Source organism: Acomys minous (genome assembly GCF_964271855.1).
Source record: "Acomys minous genome assembly, chromosome: 1".
Classification (NCBI taxonomy): Eukaryota; Metazoa; Chordata; class Mammalia; order Rodentia; family Muridae; genus Acomys; species Acomys minous.
Genome location: NC_140483.1, coordinates 13774457 through 13794390, shown reverse-complemented (window position 1 = coordinate 13794390; position 19934 = coordinate 13774457). Strand labels below are relative to the sequence as shown.

The 19934-nt window shown below is 49.0% G+C and overlaps 1 protein-coding gene across 2 annotated transcripts in view; it reads left to right on the top strand.

Annotated features, from left to right (window-relative positions):
* CNIH3 (cornichon family AMPA receptor auxiliary protein 3) overlaps positions 1 to 19934 on the top strand; it is a 240433-nt gene that overhangs the window by 40667 nt on the left and 179832 nt on the right. The gene's annotated exons all lie outside the window — the stretch shown is intronic.

Sequence of the window (19934 nt, the reverse complement as noted above, 5' to 3'; positions counted from 1 at the left end):
GCAGCACGAAAGCGTAGGCTGGAGAACATGAGCGCATTAGACGCGTTAGCTGGTCAGCCAGGGAGCAGACAGCAGTCAGCCCTCCACAGTGGTCAGCCAGGGAGCAGACAGCAGGCAGTCCTCCACAGTGGTCAGCCAGGGAGCAGACAGCAGGTTGTCCTCCACAGTGGTCAGCCAGGGAGCAGACAGCAGGGAGTCCTCCACAGTGGTCAGCCAGGGAGCAGACAGCAGTCAGTCCTCCACAGTGGTCAGCCAGGGAGCAGATAGCCGGCAGTCCTCCACAGTGGTCAGCCAGGGAGCAGATAGCCGGCAGTCCTCCACAGTGGTCAGCCAGGGAGCAGACAGCAGTCAGTCCTCCACAGTGGTCAGCCAGGGAGCAGATAGCAGGCAGTCCTCCACAGTGGTCAGCCAGGGAGCAGACAGCAGGCAGTCCTCCACAGTGACTTCTTTAGTTGTAGTGAATATATTGGCATTTGGGTGTGATTTGCTTTGATCATATGTTGCGTATGATTAAGGTTCCTCTGACTCCTGGCATCTTATATGCTTTGAGGGAGGGGCAGAGCTGGGTGTGTGGCTTGGAGGTAGAGGGAAGCAACTGAAGATCTCTCTAATTACAGGTCAGGGAGGCCTGGCTAAGGCCGCAGTAGCCCCGCTGTGCTTTTATCTCCACACAGAAGCAGCCTCACTGCAGCACTGTGCAGACCGGACACTTGGGACAAACGCATCAGATGCAGCAAGTTGGTTCTTGTGCATGTGATTGTGTCTGTGTGTCTGTGTGTCTCTCTGTGTATCTGTGTGTCTTTCTCTGTGTCGTGTCCCCCCCCCCCCCCCCCGGTTTTTTTCTTCTGGTTTTTCCAGACAGGGTCTCTCTGTTAGCCTTGGCTGTCCTGGACTCACTTTGTAGACTTCTAATTCAGTGATCCACCTGCCTCTGCCTCCCAAGTGCTGGGATTAAAGGCATGCGCCACCACTGCCGGCTTTTGCCTATATTTCAAGAATATAAAAACTACCTTTGGGTGTGGTGGTGCAGGCCTTTAATCTCAACACTCAGGAGGCAGAGGCAGGTCGATCACTGTGAATTCAAGGCCAGTCTGGTCTACAGAGTGAATCCAGGACAGCCAGAGACTACAAGAGAAACCCTGTCTTGAAAAGCAAAAAACAAAAACAAAAAAACAAACAAAAACAAAACAACAATAAACAAACAAACAGAAAAAACCCAAAACCATAAAAAACTATGGAGATTCCAAGAAAATTGAAAAAAACACCCACACAAAAACATGAACATGAGCCGGTCATGGTGGCGCACACCTTTAATCCCAGCATGTGGGAGGCAGAGGCAGTTGGATCACTGTGAGTTCGAAGCCAGCCTAGTCTACAAAGTGAGTCCTGGACAGCCAAGGCTACACGGAGAGACCCTGTGTCGGGGAAAACAAAAAAACAACAACAACAAAAAACCATGAACATGTTCATAGCAGTGTTCACAAAAACTAAAGGTGAAAGCAACTCAAGTAGGCATTGATAGATGACAGATAAGATACAGTGTAGCCATAGGCCAGACTACTATCCATCCATAAGGAGGAAGGGAGGACTGTCACATGCTACAGCATGGATGAATCTTAAACAAACAAACACAGAAATATATTGTAGATTTGTTGTCACCAGGGGAGGGAGGAGTTGAAAGACTGCTCACAGGGACAGTGTTTCTCTCTGAGGAATGTGTAATGAACACACAAAAACATCATCACAGTGGTGAATTTCCAGCTATGAAAATAATATCTTAACTCTTAAAGTGTAGCAGCTGCTTATGCTATGAAAGCGTATAACATCCTAACTCCAAAAACTTGGGTCAGAATCCCCTGTGGGTCCTGCCCACAGCATCAGGAGCTGCACTTGCTAGGATGTTTGAGGGAGACTGTGTGTCACCATGTCCTGCAGGGCTGAGCGGTGATGTCGGAATGACGAAAGGGCACACACGGGTACAGTGATGCTAGCCTAGGTGTGGTGCTGCCGTACTCCAGCCACCTCCACAGCCTTGCCGTGTTGATTAGGTACAGCGTGGGGATGGCTCGCCCCGCAGGAGGAAGCTGCCGTTGCCAGCAGGCACACAATGATCAGTCCTAAGTACCAGACTCCACCTGTTGTGCTGCTCTTGGCTGTCAAGGTGACTTCATTTGGAGTCAGGTTTTAGCCAAAACCCAAGCAGTTGGGCACACCCGTGAGGGGTTTCTGTTACTTAAATCATTTGAAGAGGGAAGACTCGCCCTTAATCTCCATCTTTTTGGGTTTCGTTTGTTTGTTTTGTTTTGTTTTGAGACAGGGTTTCTCTGTGTAGTCTTGACTGTCCTGGACTCACTTTGTAGACCAGGCTGGCCTCGAACTCACAGAGATCCGCCTGCCTCTTCCTCCTGAGTGCTGGGATTAAAGGTGTATGCCACCATGCCCAGTCTGGTTTGGGTTTTTTAAGAGACAGGGTTTCCCTGTTGTAGCCTTTGCTGTTCTAGAACACAATCTATATACCATGCTGGCCTCAAACTCACAGAAATTCACCTGCCTCTGCCTCCCAAATGCTGGGATTAAAGGGGGTGTGCGACCGTCACCTCCTGGCTAACCCAGATCTTTTGAGGTAGGACAATACACCTTAAATCAAAGCAACCCCCCCCCCCCAATAAAAAGAGATCCAGGCATGGTGGTGCATGCCTTTACTTTCAGCACTCAGAAGGCAGAGGCAGGCGGATGATCGCTGTGAGTTCGAGGCCAGCCTGGTCTACAAAGTGAGTCCAGGACAGTCAAGGCTACACAGAGAAACTCTGTCTCAAAAAGCAAAAGAAACAAAAACAAAAACCAAACAAAAATCAAGACCATACTTTATGATGGCAGCCTATAAGGGAAGAAGGAAGTGCTTGCTCTCCTTCTCTTTGGCAGGCTCATTCCTTTACTTGCGTTAAAGCCTACTCTTTGGGGTCCCAGATACCGCAGGCTGGCTGAGACACCCACCCTTGTGGACTGAATGATTACTGGGTTCTTGGACTTTCTTTAGGTAGACAGCCATTGTTGGACTAGCTGGACCTCGACCTGCAAGCCACGCAGACATTTTTTCCCCATCAGTTCTGTTCCTCTAGAGAACCCTAACTGACACAGGCTACCGAGGAAAGCTGTGCCGTTTCTCTTGAGCCTGGGCTGTGTGGATAATGGTTTTGCCGTTCGGCCTTGGAGTCCTTAGCGGGCCCTGCGGGTGTCAAAGTGCACATTCACTTAGGACTCGCTCGCTCAGAGTTTCTTTCACTTCCCGTTGCACCTGTGAGAGCCGCAGGGAAGCATGGCAGTGTTCTTTGTCATGATCGTGAGGGGACCCTGCTGTCACCCCCTGGAAGCATTGCTGAGTGCCAGGACCAGCATAGGGATCTTGGAATTAGAGGACATCTCTAGATAACCTCATGGCTATCTAAAAAACAAAAAACAAAAAACAAAAAACTCTTAAAATTTGAAATAAGGGAAGGACTTCCCCACTGACTTCGCAGCCATGCCTGGGGCTGGCCAAGAGGGCATGTGTGTCCCAGGACTAGAGGCTGCTTGGGGAAGGTCTTTTGGCCAGAAGCAGGTGGAAACAGAGGCGGTTCCCTTGGAACTCTTGGCTTCTGGTTTGATCCCCTGCCCTCAAGATCAACCCATTGTGTCCTGCGCTCCCTGTGGCCTGTCTGGGAGCTAACTAGAGTCTAGAGCAGTCCAGCAGCAGCCATGGTGGTTGCAATGGCAAGGGTGTCATGACACCAGTGAGTCACTGCTGGGCCTGGTTCTTCATGACTCAGACAGGAAGCCAGTAACCAGTGAACCCAGAAGCTTCTGTGAACCTCTCTGTGTTGGAAACCCCTGGGTGTATTTTAAGCTTCTATTTCTAGAAGCCAAAGGGGGAAATAAGCATCAGAAGGACTGATTTACCCATATTCGGCCGTGTGGAGAGACTGGACTGGTTGTGAGCCAGGCATCTTGTTTTGTATGAAACTAAAAAATATCCTATAGGAGTTTACAGCTAGGGAAGGAAGTGGAATTATGCAGGCGGGAGGCTGTCCTGGAGTAGGGAATGAGTCAGGCTTGGACGAGTAGGCTGTGGGGCTGCTGCAGCCCAGGGGAAACAGGGTGGCGATGCTGCATAGTCCTGCCACTGTCAGCCCAAGTAGGCGCTGCTACAGCACGGAAGGCAAACCCTGGAGCCAAGAGTTTAGAACAAAGCAATTTGAAGCCAATTTATCTGATCTTATAAGGGAGGGCAGCAGAAATCACCATACACATTAAAAAAAAAAAACTCTTTAAAATTTGAAACAATGGGGGCTGGAGAGATGGCTCAGAGGTTAAGAGCACTGCTTGTTCCAAAGGTCCTGAGTTCAATTCCCAGTAACCAGATGGGGGCTCACAATCATCTATAATGAGATCTGGTTCCCTCTTCTGTCGTGCAGACATACATGCAAGCAAAACACTGTATACATAATAAACAAATAAATCTTTTTAAAAACGGAAACAATGATTTTCCTGTTTCTTGAGTATCTAAACAACTGGATCACATCTTGAGTGTTACTGGAATTTTTAGGGCAAAAGCCTGCGCTCTGACAGGCCAGCGGACAGTGCTCCAACCTCCCCTGTCCCCCGTACACCAAAGGACAGTGAAAAAAAGAGGCGGGTCTGTTTAGTGGAGTCACACTGGGAAGAGGAACAGAGGTCTGGTGACTTTGGGAGTAAATAGAGGAAGACTTGCCACCAGGGCAGGTGGTTTGCGTAACGGAGCAGTTCTGGTCAGGGTACGGGCTGGTTCGTTCCTGTCTCAGTCCTGTTCTTCACGGTTGTCTGAAGAATTCTCCCTTGTGGGGATCTGTCTAGTTCCTTTGGTATGATCACTTTTGCCCCAGGGTGCAGCCCCACATCACAGACAGCTGTCCTTGATGGAGGAATGATCTGTTCCTGGCATCCAAGGTGACTGCAGGTTCGAGACAGCAGAGCTAAGCAGGTGACTCAAAGGATGCAGGTGCGAATGAAGGCAGGGTACCAGGCTCCCGACCTGCTCTCCGCTGCCCTGTGAGCCCGTGTGAGCAGTCTGTGCTTCTTAGCAAAGAAGCCCCTCAGTGCCCATCCTCTGAGGAGCAGCAGTGTGGGGTTCTGGCCTCACTGTTGTGCACTGCAGGCGCTCGAGGGAGAAGAGGGAAGGGCCCTGGGCACTGATAAGGTATTGCTGAGGGAGCTGCCTGCTGGCCCACTCCCAGGCATCCATGCCTGGGGTGGTTTGATAAAATGCCTAGGCTTACTACTTAATGAAAACAAGCTTTTGATTAGGAACGGTGGTGCAGGCCTTTATTCAAAGCACTCAAAGAGGCAGAAGCAGGTGGATGCCTGTGAGTTGGAGGTCAGCCTGGTTCACATAGCAAGTTCCAGGCTGGATAGGGCTGTGTAAGGAGACCTTATCTCAAACAAACCAAAGCAAATCGACTCCAACAAGCCAAAACAAACAACCAGTTCTTCGCTTCAAGTCCTCCTCTCTGTCATGTTCTGGCCATCAGAACTTTCTTTTCTTTTTTTTGGTTTTTCGAGACAAGATCTCTCTGTGTAGCCTTGGCTGTCCTGGACTCACTTTGTAGACCAGGCTGGCCTCGAACTCACAGCGATCCGCCTGCCTCTGCCTCCCAAGTGCCGGGATTAAAGGCGTGCGCCACCACCGCCCATCTCAGAACTCACTTTCTAACACAAATTCAGTCATGCCACTTTCTGTCTTCAAAGCTTTTGAGCAGGGCTTCCTGTTGCCTGCACAAAGTTCAAAATTTTGGCTTGGAGCAAAGAAAACCTTTGATGAGCTAACTCTCTAGTCTCTAGTTTCACCACCGTTTGCAACAGTTCACATTTCGAGCTACACTGGTACATGATTCTGGGTCATTTCTTGAACACTGAGAAACTGAAAAGTAGGAGCTCAGATTGATTTACAAGAATTTATTTATTCTTGGGTTGGGGGTGGGGGGGGCGGGGGCGGGGAAGCCTAGCATCAAACCAGGCTTCAGGCTGGTCAGCTCCCCGTGCTCAGCGGAATGAAGTGTACCAACTGGCTGCCTACCCAACGTTTCTTCTCCCTGAGTTTCTCTGGATGGAGGGGATGCCCAGGTGCACACAGGAGTGTCAGGAAGGTGGTGGGAGGCAGAGGAAGCTTCTAGGCTTGACTCGCCACACAGTCTCTTCCCTCCTGTGGCTGACTGACAGCATTCAGAGTGTCCATTTCTCCAGGCCACATTAAGAAGAACAGGAACGGGGGAGGGGGGGGTGGGGGGGTGGGGGGGGGAAGCGGGGGAGTGACCTGCTGCTCCTCCGTCAAGGCCACGCCCAGCTGTTTCTCATATGCTAATTTGCAGTTGGGGCAAGCCTCCTGGACCTTACCCTTGCACTTCACTGAGGATTGATTGTAGCTCTGTTGGGGGCTACTCCCTGGGAAGATCAGCTTGCATTCTCCTATTCCCCCGCCCCTGGTAAACGTGCAGTTTACTAGGAATCTCGCCAGAAACCTCATTTATAGCAAAGGGCATCTTACCCACCCCCCTTGCACAACCCTTAGGGCTCAGGGTGCCCCCTGGTACCACACTTTAATCCATTTATCAAAAAGAAGAAGGGGGAAAAGGCTTCTTGGTGATGCTTTGAGATGTAATTTGAGAGCTGTCAAAATTGTATCTATGGCTACAATTATGACCTTTCACTTGAGTGTGGATTCTATTTGACCCTAGCCCCTTTTTACTTAAAGCAGGCATGCCTTCTTAGTAAACCCCAGCTGTTTTCCAACCTGGCTTACCCTAGAACTCCTTTCTGCGGTGAAATCAAGGAGCCCACCTTCACTCGAGTGGCCGGCCATCCTTCAAGCCGCTTCAGACAACAGTGTGAAAGTGTGTTTAAGGCTAGCTGCCAGGGACACACAGTAGCATGTGGGATGCTCTGGGCTCCATCTGTAGTAGAGAGAGGGCGAGGAAGAGCTGCATTAGGCATTGGGTTCGCTCTCCTTTAATATGGGCAGCAGGCAGCACTCTGGCAAAAGTAATATATCCAATTTACAGATAAGGAACCTGGAGTTTAGCATGATATAAGTGACTTGCCCAAGGTCACATCGTTAGTGATGATAGCGTAGAGGCATGAATATATTCCTACGATAGCATGTGACGTCTTTCTCAGCTTAAGCAATAGTCCTGCTATAGGAGGTTCCCTAGACCTAGGATTGGAAGGACATAGGGAAGAAGCCCGAGGAAATTTGAATCTTCCTGAAGACAGGCAGGGTGAGCCGAGGAGAACAGAGTTCCTCTTCTGGGTGGTTTTCAGAATGCTTGTTAGGAAGGGACTTGCCAGGATGACCAGCTGTGGGCAGATTCCAAGAGCCCTCCGGAGAATGGGCCCAGAGACACAGGCTCTTGTCTTCTCGGACCCTCAGTCTGAGCAATTTTATTTGCTGGAGGAAATGGAAATTAGGGGGGGGGCGTTGCTCAAACTCTGCTGGAATATGTGGGTGGCAAGAGACAGCAGGTGAAGTTGCCTATGGGAATAAAGCTGGTCCATGTGGTGGACATGGATAGGAAGCAATGTCACGGCCCTCCGAGTGGTCCCTGGGCAGGCGCAGGAGAGTTGTGAGCCTCAGGCTAGCCTCTGGAGCCTTCTAGAGAGGGTACAGACAAGGCTTCCAGCTGGCCTAGTCAGCCAGCCTGCCCAGAGAGGAGGTGGGGGAGGGGACAGGGCTAAGAGCCGGGTGCAGTCCACCCAGAAGACAGCTGGTGGGCGTGAGGCAGGTGGGTGGAGGTTATCGGGCCACCCCTCCCCCGCTTAAACTGTCCCTTTTATTGTCTTTGCCACTGGGTGGTTTTTTTTTTTTTAAGTACTTTAAACACTGGCAAACACAAGCCTTTCAGCCATTCTCTAGCCACTGAAAGGAAGTGGTGGACTTAAAAATCTTCTGAGTGGCGAGGACAGGGCCAGGAAGACGGGAAGGGTGGAGGAAAGGGTGAGACGGTGGTGAAAGTATGTGGTTTGGCGGGTGGGACCAGGCTTGGGTGATGGGCCGAGACCTGCGGCAAGTAAAGGAGGGGCCCAGGCTTTGCTGGGCGGCGACTTCGGCAGGATGGAGGCTCCGGGCAGGGCGCGGGGCGGGGCGGGGCCAGGCTATCTGCCCGGACCTAGTCACACCTCTCTGTGGGAGGAGGGCAGGAAGGAGAGCAGCCTTTACTTTGTATTAAAATCCTACGCTCTACCTAGGACACGGTGTGCTAACCTTGCGTGGCATTTGATTCTGTGCAATCAGTCTGCACTTGCTAGGCAGGCTCGGGCCTCACACATCTGCTGCACAGCCAGGGTGCAGACCCTTGAGCCCCGCCCCGCTGCTTTGGTCTCCCTCTGCTTGACCCTTGAGTCTGACACCATCCCACCCTTCCATCACTTTCCTCCAGTTTGGGCTCTAGGAGTTTAAAATCAGATCCTGGGTGAGAGGGTGTCACCAGCCCTGGCCAGTACCACCCAGAGGGTGTTAGGCTTCCCGGCCCTGCACAGGGCGGGTCTTCCCTAATCTTGTCTCTGCACAACCCTGATGGTTGTACAGGACAGCGAGTGCTGTGTCTGGGAGTCTGGAGTATTCTCCTCTAGGGGTGCGCAGCGCAGCTGTGGAGCATAGATAGACAGACCCCCCCCCCCCCACCCCCCGTAGCCTGTCGCCTCCTGCAGGATCTCTGCTCCTCTCGTGTCTAGGAGTTAGGATCCGGTGCCAGGAAACTTGGTTTAGTCCTGAACAGAGTGAACCTGCCAGGGTCCAGACTCTCCCGAGCCTCTCCACCTGCAAAGAGCGAACTGTACTTTCTTGCTTCTTAATCAGGTTGTTTGAGGACTGCGGTTAAGCGAGTCCTTCCCGAATTAGAACTGGGCTCCAACCCTGCTGTTGCCACATGACAATTGACCTTGGCCTCTGTTTTCCAGTCTGGGAGTGACAGGAACAGAACCACCCTCATTGGGCCCGCGGTGAACTCAGCAGGATTTCTAAGTTGCCCAACACAGGTTCCCTGTCGTCATAGTCAAACGGGATCTTTTTGTGCAAGTTATTTGTAAACTGTGGTGTGTTGTTTAGAAATGGAGGCGGTTACTCGAGTGCAGACAGGGTGAAATTCTGGGTTCCTGCCCCGTTTTCTAAGGGAAAACCACCCCCAAGCACCCTGGAAGTTCCCCTTCCTCAGGACTTCCCAGGGACCTCTGGGAGGAAGAGAAGCTGCTCCCGAGATCTCTGCTCTACCACCCCACCCCTACCTTCAGCGTACATCCTTTTCTAGAACTCTCTGGCAGGCCTTGACGCTGTCCTCTGCTGTCCTCTGACTCTCTCAGAGTAGATAGGATTGCAGGCTTGGACCACCAGGTCTACCTCTGCTTTTCCTAGAGAGCCCAACTCAATCCTTCTAAGAAGGGGGTTGTCACCGTCACCAGCTCATCCCACGTCTTCCTCTGAGTCCTCCAATCACCAGCCCATCCCATGTCTTCCTCTGAGTCCTCCAATGATAGTGCGGTTTCTGATCCTCTATGACAAATCATACTGTTTGAGTTCCAAGCCTACTTAGAAACTAGATGGCACAGGCCTGTGGTCCCAGGGCTGGGAGAATCATGAAAGCCAGGCCAGGCTGTGTTACACACTGAGTTTCGAGTGGATGTGAGCTACACAGGGAGACCCTATCTAAAAGCAAAACAAAGAGCAACAAAACGAAATAAACACCGGAGCCCACCTAGAGCTTTGTGGCATTAAGTAGCAGCCCTGCCAAGCCTCAGTCTAGTCATCTGGAAAATGGGAACAAGCAGTAGGAAAAGCAGACCGTGCTTTTGGAGAGGCGGCATGAAGGGTGAGGTGGTGGCGGAAGTGCGGGGCTTTGGCACAGCATACCAGGAAGTCAGGTACAGCTGGTATGCTTCTGGGTGCTGTCTACGAACGTCCTACCTCCCCGGGCCCGAGTAGGAACTCTTTAAAGGGGACACCTTTCTTACCTATCACAGGTCCTGGTGGACGTGCCAGGGCCACTCACTAAGACTGTGACCTCACCTCCTCATCGTGGCTCCCTGCAAATGTGCAGAATGTCACTGAGCAACGACAAGTTTCCCCCATTCCCGCAGGGGTAAGACTTACTGAACGTTGTAGGTGCCAGCACTTTCTCTCTTAACTCCATTAACTTGCAGAAGAAAAATCAAAGTCCTACGGCAGGGGTAGCTTTCCGTGTGATCAATGAGAAACCTGGAGCTCAAGGAGAGCGACTGGACCGTGCACACCAAAAAAGTTAGGATCCTACCTCAGGTTGATTTGCCTCTGAGATTTTGTTTCTTTTTAGTTTATATTGTTTTCCCTTTTAAAACAGATTATAAGCTTCTATTGTATTTGCTTCCAGCGGTATTGGTTTCCAGCGGTACCACACAAGCCTTTGGTGGTCAGTAAAGCTGATAAGCTCATAATTGATTTTTATAAAAGTCTGCAGGCACAAAGTACTTTGAAGAGGCCAACGCTGTAACGGTAAGCTCTTTGATCCTGTGATCTATTGCCGTAGAGGTCTGGCTATTCTCTTGAAATGGTTGGCTTTACGGTTAGATCTCACTTGCTCCTGGGAAAGCACACGTCCCTCTCCTCCCCAATAAGTTTGTGGTAAAGGCCTGCAGGCAGGTTTGCTTTATTTTAAGGACTGACGATTACAGAATTTTGATCTGTTGGGAATGAATCTTTTTGGGGCTAGTGAATTGTTAAGGGATATAATTCATTTATAATAGACAGCTGGTGTTAAAGGAAACCAGATAACAGCCTGCGAGGGAGGTGGTGGGATCATCAGGCAAGGCCACACTCCGCTGGCCATACACACACACACACACACACACACACACACACACACACACACACACACAGACACACACACACACAGAGTCACATCTCTTTGTTCAAGGCTCCAGGCAGCGGGAAAGCCAGCAGGGTCCCAGTCTGTCTCCCCATTTCTGCTTCCAGCCAGCGTTTGCTCTGCTATCTACTGGGGCCCTAGCAGTAGAGGGTCTGCCCTGAGTTGTCAGCTCTGCTGTCCTGGGGGATGGGGTTTGGTGGGGAGTGTGATCCTGTGTAGGGTTTGCAGGTGGAGAATAGGAGGGGGATGAAGGGCGGGAGCCTTGTTTCTAATTAGCCCTGATTAACTCTTTCAGGGGACCCAAGCAGCCTGTGTGCAGCTGCTACCCTCAGCAAAGGAACTTAATTGTTTTACAATGGTATGATCTTTTCTATATTGAATTTTTAAAAATTATTTATTTTTATTTTGTGTGCATTGGTCTGCATGTATGTCTGTGTGAGGGAGTCAGATTTTCTTTCTTTCTTTCTTTCTTTCTTTCTTTCTTTCTTTCTTTCTTTCTTTCTTTTTTTTAAGACAGGGTTTCTCTGTGTAACAGCCAAGGCTGTCCTAGACTTACTATGTGGACCAGGCTGGCCTCAACCTCACAGAGATCCACCTGCCTCTGCACCCTGAGTGCTGGGATTAAAGGCTTGTGCCACCACGCCCAGCCGGGAGTCAGATTTTCTAGAACTGGAGTTACAGTTGTGAGCTGCCATGTGGGTGCTAGGAATTGATCCTAGGTCCTCTGGAAGATAGCCCTGAGCTATCTCTCCAGCCCCTATATTGAACTTGTATATGGATTTACCAGTTAGATTATGCCCATCACTGGACCAGAGAGAAAAATGATCACAAGTAAATTCTCAGGTAGCTCATTATCTAAGTAGGAAGTCCTCTTTTGCATGAACAAGGGAAGTGCCAGGTATCAAAAACATACTGAAAAAACAAAACAAACCAACCAGCCAAACAACAACAAAACAAACCATACTGTTAGTAGCAAATAGAGAACAGCTGTGTCTGGGAGGCTAGATAGCTCAGGTGCAAATCTGTAGTTTGTCACTCCGTGGCAGTGACCTTGGGCAAGGCAAGCACTCTGTCTATGCCCCAGTCTTCCCAACTGTGAGTGAGTGTGGGTTGAGTATCACATGGGGCTTGCTGTGGGCATTCGTTATGAGGCGGTCAAAATGGTGCCTAGGCCATAGTAAGCTCTCTGATATGTAACGCACATATCACTGTATCTTGACATTAAATGCTGTGTATGTAGGCTGGGGATTGGTGTTGGATGTCTTCCTCTGTTGCTCTACTCTAGGGACAAGAGGAAGCCCTGAGTGAATGTGCGTTGCTGAGTTGGGCATGGCCGTGTCAAGGAACCTCATGCCTCAGACCCATGGGAATTGGCAAAGACTCCTTCTGGTCTGTGGGCAGATGTTGACTGTATGTAAAAAACTAGCATCTTCAAGACCAAGCTGTGCTGACCTGGTGCCCTACACCTTAGTCTATGAAGCAGGCTCTCTTGTTGAACCTGCAGCTCTCTGTTTCAATTAGACTGGTTGACCAGAGAGCTACAGGGATTAAGCTGTGTCTGCCTCCCTAGGGCCAGGATCACAGATGTATGCCACTAGGCCTGGCTTTGCACATGGGCACTGGAGATTTGAACTAAGGTCCTTATGCGTGTACATCGAGCACTTTATCCATGGAGCCCCCTCCCCAACTTTTTTTTTGTTTTGTTTTGGTTTTGGTTTTTTGAGACAGGGTTTCTCTGTGTAGCCTTGGCTGTCCTGGACTCACTTTGTAGACCAGGCTGGCCTCGAACTCACAGCCTCTGCCTCCTGAGTGCTGGGATTAAAGGCGTGCACCACCACTGCCTGGCCTCCCCTCCCTAATTTTTAATCCCAGAAATCCACCCTCATCCTTGCTCTGTTAGCAGGACAGCTGCAAAAATAAAAAGGAGGGGGGCTGCAGCTGGTATCTTAATCTGTGATGGGGGCCTGATGAGCTGCAGAAGGATAGAATTATTATAAATGGAGGTAAAAATACTTACACCTTATACTTAAACACACCTGTAATACCAGTACTCCAGGAAGCTGAGGTGGGAGGGTTGGGAGCTCAGAGCTAGCCTGGGCTTCATGGTGACGCTCTATTTCTAAACAAACAAGCCAACACCAAACAAAAGAACAAAGAACAAGTTATGATTACTCATCAGGTCGATTCTGCAAGTGTTTCCATTCAGAAGTATTACTCTCTGCCTGGCACTACGGCGACCTGACGGAGAGCCAGGCCCAGACCCTGCTCAGGAATGCTGTTTATAGCCTACAGTGAACTGGATGCTGCCTGCCTGCCAGGGGTTGAGCACATCTGTGGAGCCAGGATGACTCCTTGTTGACTCAGGCCTTTCTCTGGAGAGCAAAGCGTATTCTCTGACTATTGGGAGAGAGCCCTCTGCCATCCCCAGCGGTGAGTGAGAGGCATCTCCTTCCTCAGCTCCCTTCTGGGCCTAAAGTGTGCTCGGCAGTGAGGAAGTTTATCCAACAGAAGCGCCATGGCTGGAGATAAAACATATCCTTCCCCTCTCTCGAGTCAAGCAGAGGCTCTCTTGCTCTGATTCTGCAGACATGTTGTTTTTTCAGCCGATGGTCATTAAAGCCAGATGTGATGCTCTTCCAAGGCACAGCCTGGCAGGGTAGTGAGTGCTCTTGGCACTTAGAGGAGTGAGCTTTTCTAGCGAAGACCAAAGTCTTTGAGCCAGCACAGTTGGATTTTTATACTATGTTTGCATGTACCTTAATTGGAATTCCTAAGGTTTTTGGTTTTGTTTTTGTTTTTTAGTTTTTGGTTTGTTTTTCCTTTTCCTTTGAAATAGAGTTTCATTGTGCAGATCTGGCTGGATTAGAACTCTCTATGTAGACCAGGCTGGTCTCAAACTCAAGCCCTCCCTTCCTCTCCTGAGTGCTGGGGTTAAAGGCGTGTGCAACTACCTTGCCCTCCTTCTGAGGTATAGACTTAGCTTCCAGGCTGGAGAATAGAGCCATGGGCCATCATTATTCTGTGTATTAGAACCCTGTGTGATACATTTTTGCTTTATTACTCTCATTTCCATGTCCTCCCAGCCATGATCCAGTCAGCTATCACAGCCTGGGCAGATAGATCACTCTCTTTCCTGTAAAACTTCAACAACTCCCTGATACTGTCTTCTGTATCCTCCAGAAAGAATTTCTTCCTCTGTCATCCATGTCAAGCCACATATTCCTGTGTTCTAGCCAGTGAGGCCTCATTTATTAAAAACCTGTCACATGTGAGGGACAGGATTAGACTTTTTGTTTGTTTTATTTTGTTTTTGAGACAAGTTCTCCTTATATATCCCTGGCTAGCCTGGGACTTGCTATGTAGACTAGGCTGATCTCTAACTGACATTTTTGCTAAGATTACAAAGCTTCTTAAACTTAGATACAAGCGGTGGTGGCACATGCCTTTAATCCCAGCACTCTGGGAGGCAGAGGTAGGTGGATCTTTGTGAGTTCAAGGCCAGCCTTGACTATAAAGTGAGTCCAGGACAGCTAAGGCTACACAGAGAAACTCTGTCTTGAAAAAACAAAACAACAACAACAAAACCCCACAAAAACAAAAAAACCCAACCTAGATACAAATTAGTTTCTTAATGTAGAATAATCGCTGGGTGGTGGCGGCCCATTCCTTTAATCTTGGGAGGCAGAGGCAGGCAGATCTCTATGAGTTCAAGGCCAGCCTGGTCTACAGAGTGAGTTCCAGGACAGGCTGAGAAACCTGTCTTGAAAAACAAAAAAACAAAATAAAAAAAATTTTTTTTTCTTTTCTTTCTTTTTTTTTCTTTTTTTTGCTCAGTGGTACATGTCTTTAGTCCCAGCACTGGTGATACAGAGGCAGGCTGATCACTAAGTTTGAGATTAGCCTGGTCTACAAAGTGAGTCCAGGACAGCCAAGGCTACACAGAGAAACCCTGTCTCAGAAAAAAAAAAAATGTAGAGCTGTACTATCCTGCGGTCATCGTCAGAGAGAGGGGGAGTCTGTCTGAACCAGTAGCCTCTTGCTACAAACAAAAGATCTCAGACTTTATCCTCCAGCCACAGGGGCATGGGGGTGGGAGGGTGGGGTGGGGTGGAGTAGTGGGATGGAGGTGGGGGGCACTGATGGGGGAGGGGAAAGAAGGGGGAAACCATTTTAGTGGGGGGGATATAATAAGATCGGGTTTGTCAGGAGCTGTGGATGTAAGACTGTCTCCCCGCCCCCTCTCCCCCCCCTTGAGGGAGGACAATCACAACCAGTCCTTGGCCTTGATGTCACAGGTGGGTAGATAACAATTTAAGAAGATTGGCTCTGGGACTGCGCCATCAGAGCCCACAAACACTTGTGGGACTGTGGATTGGGGGGGGGGGCTCCAACTTGGCTCCCCACAAGTCCCCAGCAGTGGCCTCATGCAAACAGCTGGCCTCCTCTTCCCAATGAGATGGGGACATAGCTATGGAAAGATGGCTGGGTTTTTGTTTTTGTTTTTCGAGACAAGGTGAAAGATGGCTGTTTTATGCTACCTTCAGCCCAGCATGTTCAGAAACCTGGCTGGGTGTGTAAAATAAAAGACCAGAGGACACGATTGTTCCTGGAGCTCTTCAGATGGGGCTTGACATGAGGATGGGGGGCAGACATCTCACCACACTGCATCGGGAGGCTGGTGCAGCCCAGCACGTGGGGAGATGCTGCTTCAGCCCTGCTAGTCTCTGAGGTACATTCTCAGCTCAGCCCGGAACTGCTTGTGTGAGGTCAGACCAGGCACAGTCTCTACCAATCTGTAAAGTGCTCTTCAGCCTTTTAGGAGGTGACAGAGGTGCAGTTAATTTATGTCTTTCAAGTGCTCTGAAGTCCCCAGACAAAAGCCACCGTGTGAGTTAAGAGTTGCTCGTGCAGAGTCAGGCCCGGGCTCGTGAGGTGCTGTGGTGCCTGAGTGGGTGTGCTGGTGTCACAATGTCACACCGAGACGCTCATCTTTCTGGAAATGTCTTCTTAGGAAAATTTTAAGATACAGAAAGCTGTACAGAAAACAAAATAAAATAATGAACAGTCATGTTACCTTTCAACCCCAAATGAACAAATATCAACACTTTCACAATTAGCATTTTACTAGAATTTTAGAGAGGGGGGAGAGCGAGGAATCGAGCTGTGGATAAACCCAGGGCCAGGTAGTTCTGCCTTAGAAAATTTCCTTTTTATGATTAAATTTCAAGTGTGTGTGTGATACCTGTAGAGTGTGGGATTCCTTGAGGGAGAATAGGATTCAAGCCAACCAGTGTGAAGAAGCCAATTTTGGGGCCCTGGAAGAACAGCAAGCATTCTTAATTGGCTGAGCCATTTCTTCGGCCTTGACTTTGTTTGTTTTGCTTTGGTTTGGTTTTTCAAGACAGGATTTCTCTGTGTAGCTATGGCTGTCCTGGAACTCCGTCTGTAGACCAGGCTGGCCTTGAACTCTCTGAGATCAGCCTGCCTCTGCCTCCCACCTGCCGGCTGACTCCTGCCTGTTGTAAAAGAAAAGAGATAAAACACATGCCGGCATTCCCACCCTGCTCCACCTTGCTTCCCGCCCCTTCACCAGCCTCACCCTCAGGGCGACGGCCAGCGTAGGTGTGTGTTCTCTGTGTCCACCTCCCATCTGTACAACAGGAACCATGTGAGTGGACAGTATAGGGTTGGAGTCAGCCAGGGCTGGAGGGGGAGGGGGAGGAACAGGGTGTTGGGGGGGGGTTCTACTTTTCATTGTGCTCTCTGATCTCTGTGGACCTCTGGCTCCCTGTCTTTACTGGCAGTTTTTGGCCTATAGCATTGCTGTTCCTCTTGGAGATAATGGCAAACTGCTGGGTTCAATAAATGGTAGTAAATACCACTGGCCATACTTCTAGTCAGGCTCACCCAGGTTAGTGCAGAAGCTAATTCTGCTCTGGGGACATACTCAGAACACAGGCGTCCAGAGACGAGGGCTTGCCCTAGGAGGTTTGGAGACTTCCTCCCAGGTCCCGCTCCTTTTCAAACTTCAGGTGAGCTGTGTGGTGGCACGGGAAGCAGAGACTCGAAGCCACGCCGCTTACTTGGCGTTCGTGGATTCTACATGGTTGAGGGTTCCCGTGATTTTCTCCAAGATTAGGCTCTAACCCAGCGGCGCCCATGGCGAACCTCCAGGGTGCGGATGTCCGTCCCAGGAAATGGACAGTAGGGGGCGCCAAACCCGCACAGTTCGGCCGATGGACCCTGCCAGGCAATGCCTGTGCCCCAAGGCACCCCCTTTTTCTTTCTGGTAACTGGACACTTCTTGTAGATTCCAGAGCACAGAGAAAGCACACTTTGTGAAAGCAGCAAACAGCCTTCCTGCCCCAGCCCTTCCCCCCACAGAGTAACAAAGGAAGAACCGCTGTGCTGTTTTAGATTTCTCTTAGTTCTTAAGGCAGCGCCAGAGCCCAGGACCCTAGGGGTGATACACCAGAGCTGAGGTGTGCTTGTCCAAGCCCTGCAGTTGTTTCAAAGGCTTTGCAATGTTTTCATATGTGCATAAGCTAGGAATGGCTGCAGAGTTTTGGCCCTGAGCATTAAAAGCCTTCTAGCTAGGCTGTCTTTAGCCAAAGAAACTTCTGAAACGTCACCTCCCCAGGAACCGACACACAAATCTACTTGCCAGCTATATTACATTTACTTAGGATGCTAACACCCATGCTTGTAAAAACTACACAGAGACACCAACTACCCGAATGAGACATTAATATTTTTGAAAAATATATATGAAGGCCTGGTCTACAAAGCAAATTCAGGATAGCCAAGGCTACACAGAAAAACCCTGTCCTGAAAAACAAAAACAAAAACTATATATATATATATATTTATTTATTTAACATTGGGGGCCAGGCATGGTGGCGCATGCCTTTAATGCCAGCACTTGGGAGGCAGAGGCAGGTGGAAAACAGAAACAAGGGGTTGGAGAGATGACTCAGAGGTTAAAAGCACTGCATGCTATTCCAAAGGTCCTGAGTTCAATTCCCAGCCACTACATGGTGGCTCACAGCCATCTATAATGAGATCTGGTGCCCTCTTCAGGTGTGCAGGTGTACTCGAAGCCAGAACACTGTATACATAATAAATAAATAAATATTTAAAAACCCAAAACAAAACAAAACAAAACCAAAACAAAAACAAAAACAAAAACAAAAAAACCAAAAAACCCAGAATTAACATTGAGGCTGAAGAGATAGCTCAGCCTTTTAGACCGACACTGCTTATGTACAGGACCCAGCACCCACAAGAGGCAGCCCACAGCTGGCTGTAACTCCAGCTTCTGGGCAGTCTGAATTCTCAGATCTTCACAGGCACCTACACTGATGTGCACATGCCTACCCCACCTCTCACATAATTTAAACAAATCTTAAAAAAAAAAAAAAAAAGGAGAGCCAGGCGTGGTGGCGCATGCCTTTAATCCCAGCCCTTGGGAGGCAGAGGCAGGCGGATCGCTGTGAGTTCGAGGCCAGCCTGGTCTACAAAGAGAGTCCAGACCAACCAAGGCTACACCAACATAGAACCGTTCCACCCTCCCACCTGCGTTCACTGCCTCTTACAATTTTACTTTCCAGGTGTGGGGCAGAGGGTGGAGACTCATGTGCCTTTAATTCCTCCATATTTCATTGAGTCACAGAGCTGAGATTTGGCTGGGGCCCTAATGACTCCTACAGGATAAAAGTCCAGTTAAACTAGCGTGTCTGTGAGAGATTTGTGAAGTAGCACTTTGTCTCCTTTTGTAGTGTTGGCAGTAGTTGTTTGTTTGGACAGACACTAATTGTACTTTTTTTTTTTTTTTTGCTTTTTTTGAGACAGGGTTTCTCTGTGTAGATTTGGCTGTCCTGGACTCACTTTGTAGACCAGGCTGGCCCCGAACTCACAATGATCCACCTGCTGGGATTAAAGGCGTGTGCCACCACTCCCGGTTCTAATTGTACATTTTTATGGTGTGCATTTGGTCTCTCAGGACACTTATGTTTCTTTTTTTTTTAATGATTTTTTCTTTACTTATTTTGTATACAGTATTTTGCCTGCATGTACGCTTGTATGCCAGAAGACGTTACCAGCTCTCATTATAGATGGTTGTGAGCCACCATGTGGTTGCTGGGAATTGAACTTAGGACCTTTGGAAGAGCAGCCAGTGCTCTTAATCAATGAGCCATGTCTCCAGCCCATGTTTATGTTTCTTATGATCTCCTTTTTTTGTTATAAGAAATTCAAAATCTCCTCTAGCTACTTTGAATTTTACAATACAACCCTGCTATAAATATTGTATAATAGAACACAGAACCTTTCCCTCCTGTCTGCCTGAGACCTTGTATTCACTAGCCAGTCTTGTTGTCACTGCCCCCAGTGCCTTGCCTCTTCCCAGCCTCTGGACCACTATTCTGTGTCTACATCTGTGAGCTCAGCATTTTTAGAGGAGTGGAAAAACACAGTTTATCTTTCTGTACTTGGTTTCGTTCACTGAACATTATGGTGCTCAGGTCCACCTCTGTTCTGGATGGCAGGATTTCATTCCTTCTCACAGCCGAGGGCCTATCCCATCCCGCGTGTGTGTGCAAGTGTGTGCAAGTGTGTGCAAGTGTGTGCAAGTGTGTGCCCGTGTGCCGCACCAGTCGTTCATTTGTTATTAGACAATTCAGCCGATTCCAGACCTTTGCTGTTGTGAATAGGGTTACAATAAACACAGCGAGGCAGCTATTACTTATAGGAATTCAAATCACTTGGCTAGAAATCCTAGAGTGACAACGTGGTACTTCTATTTTTAATTTTTTTTTCAGGCAAAGTCTAATTGTATAGCCATGGATGACTTGTAATTCACTATGTAGACCAGGTTGGTTTTAAACTCACAGATATATGCCTGCCGCTGCCTCCTAGGTGCTGGGATATTTTTAATATTTTGAGGAACCACCATGTCTTTTGTGGTGGCTGTACTGATATATCTCTTTCTCTACATGATCATTAACACTAGTTGCCTCATTAGACCCATTCCAC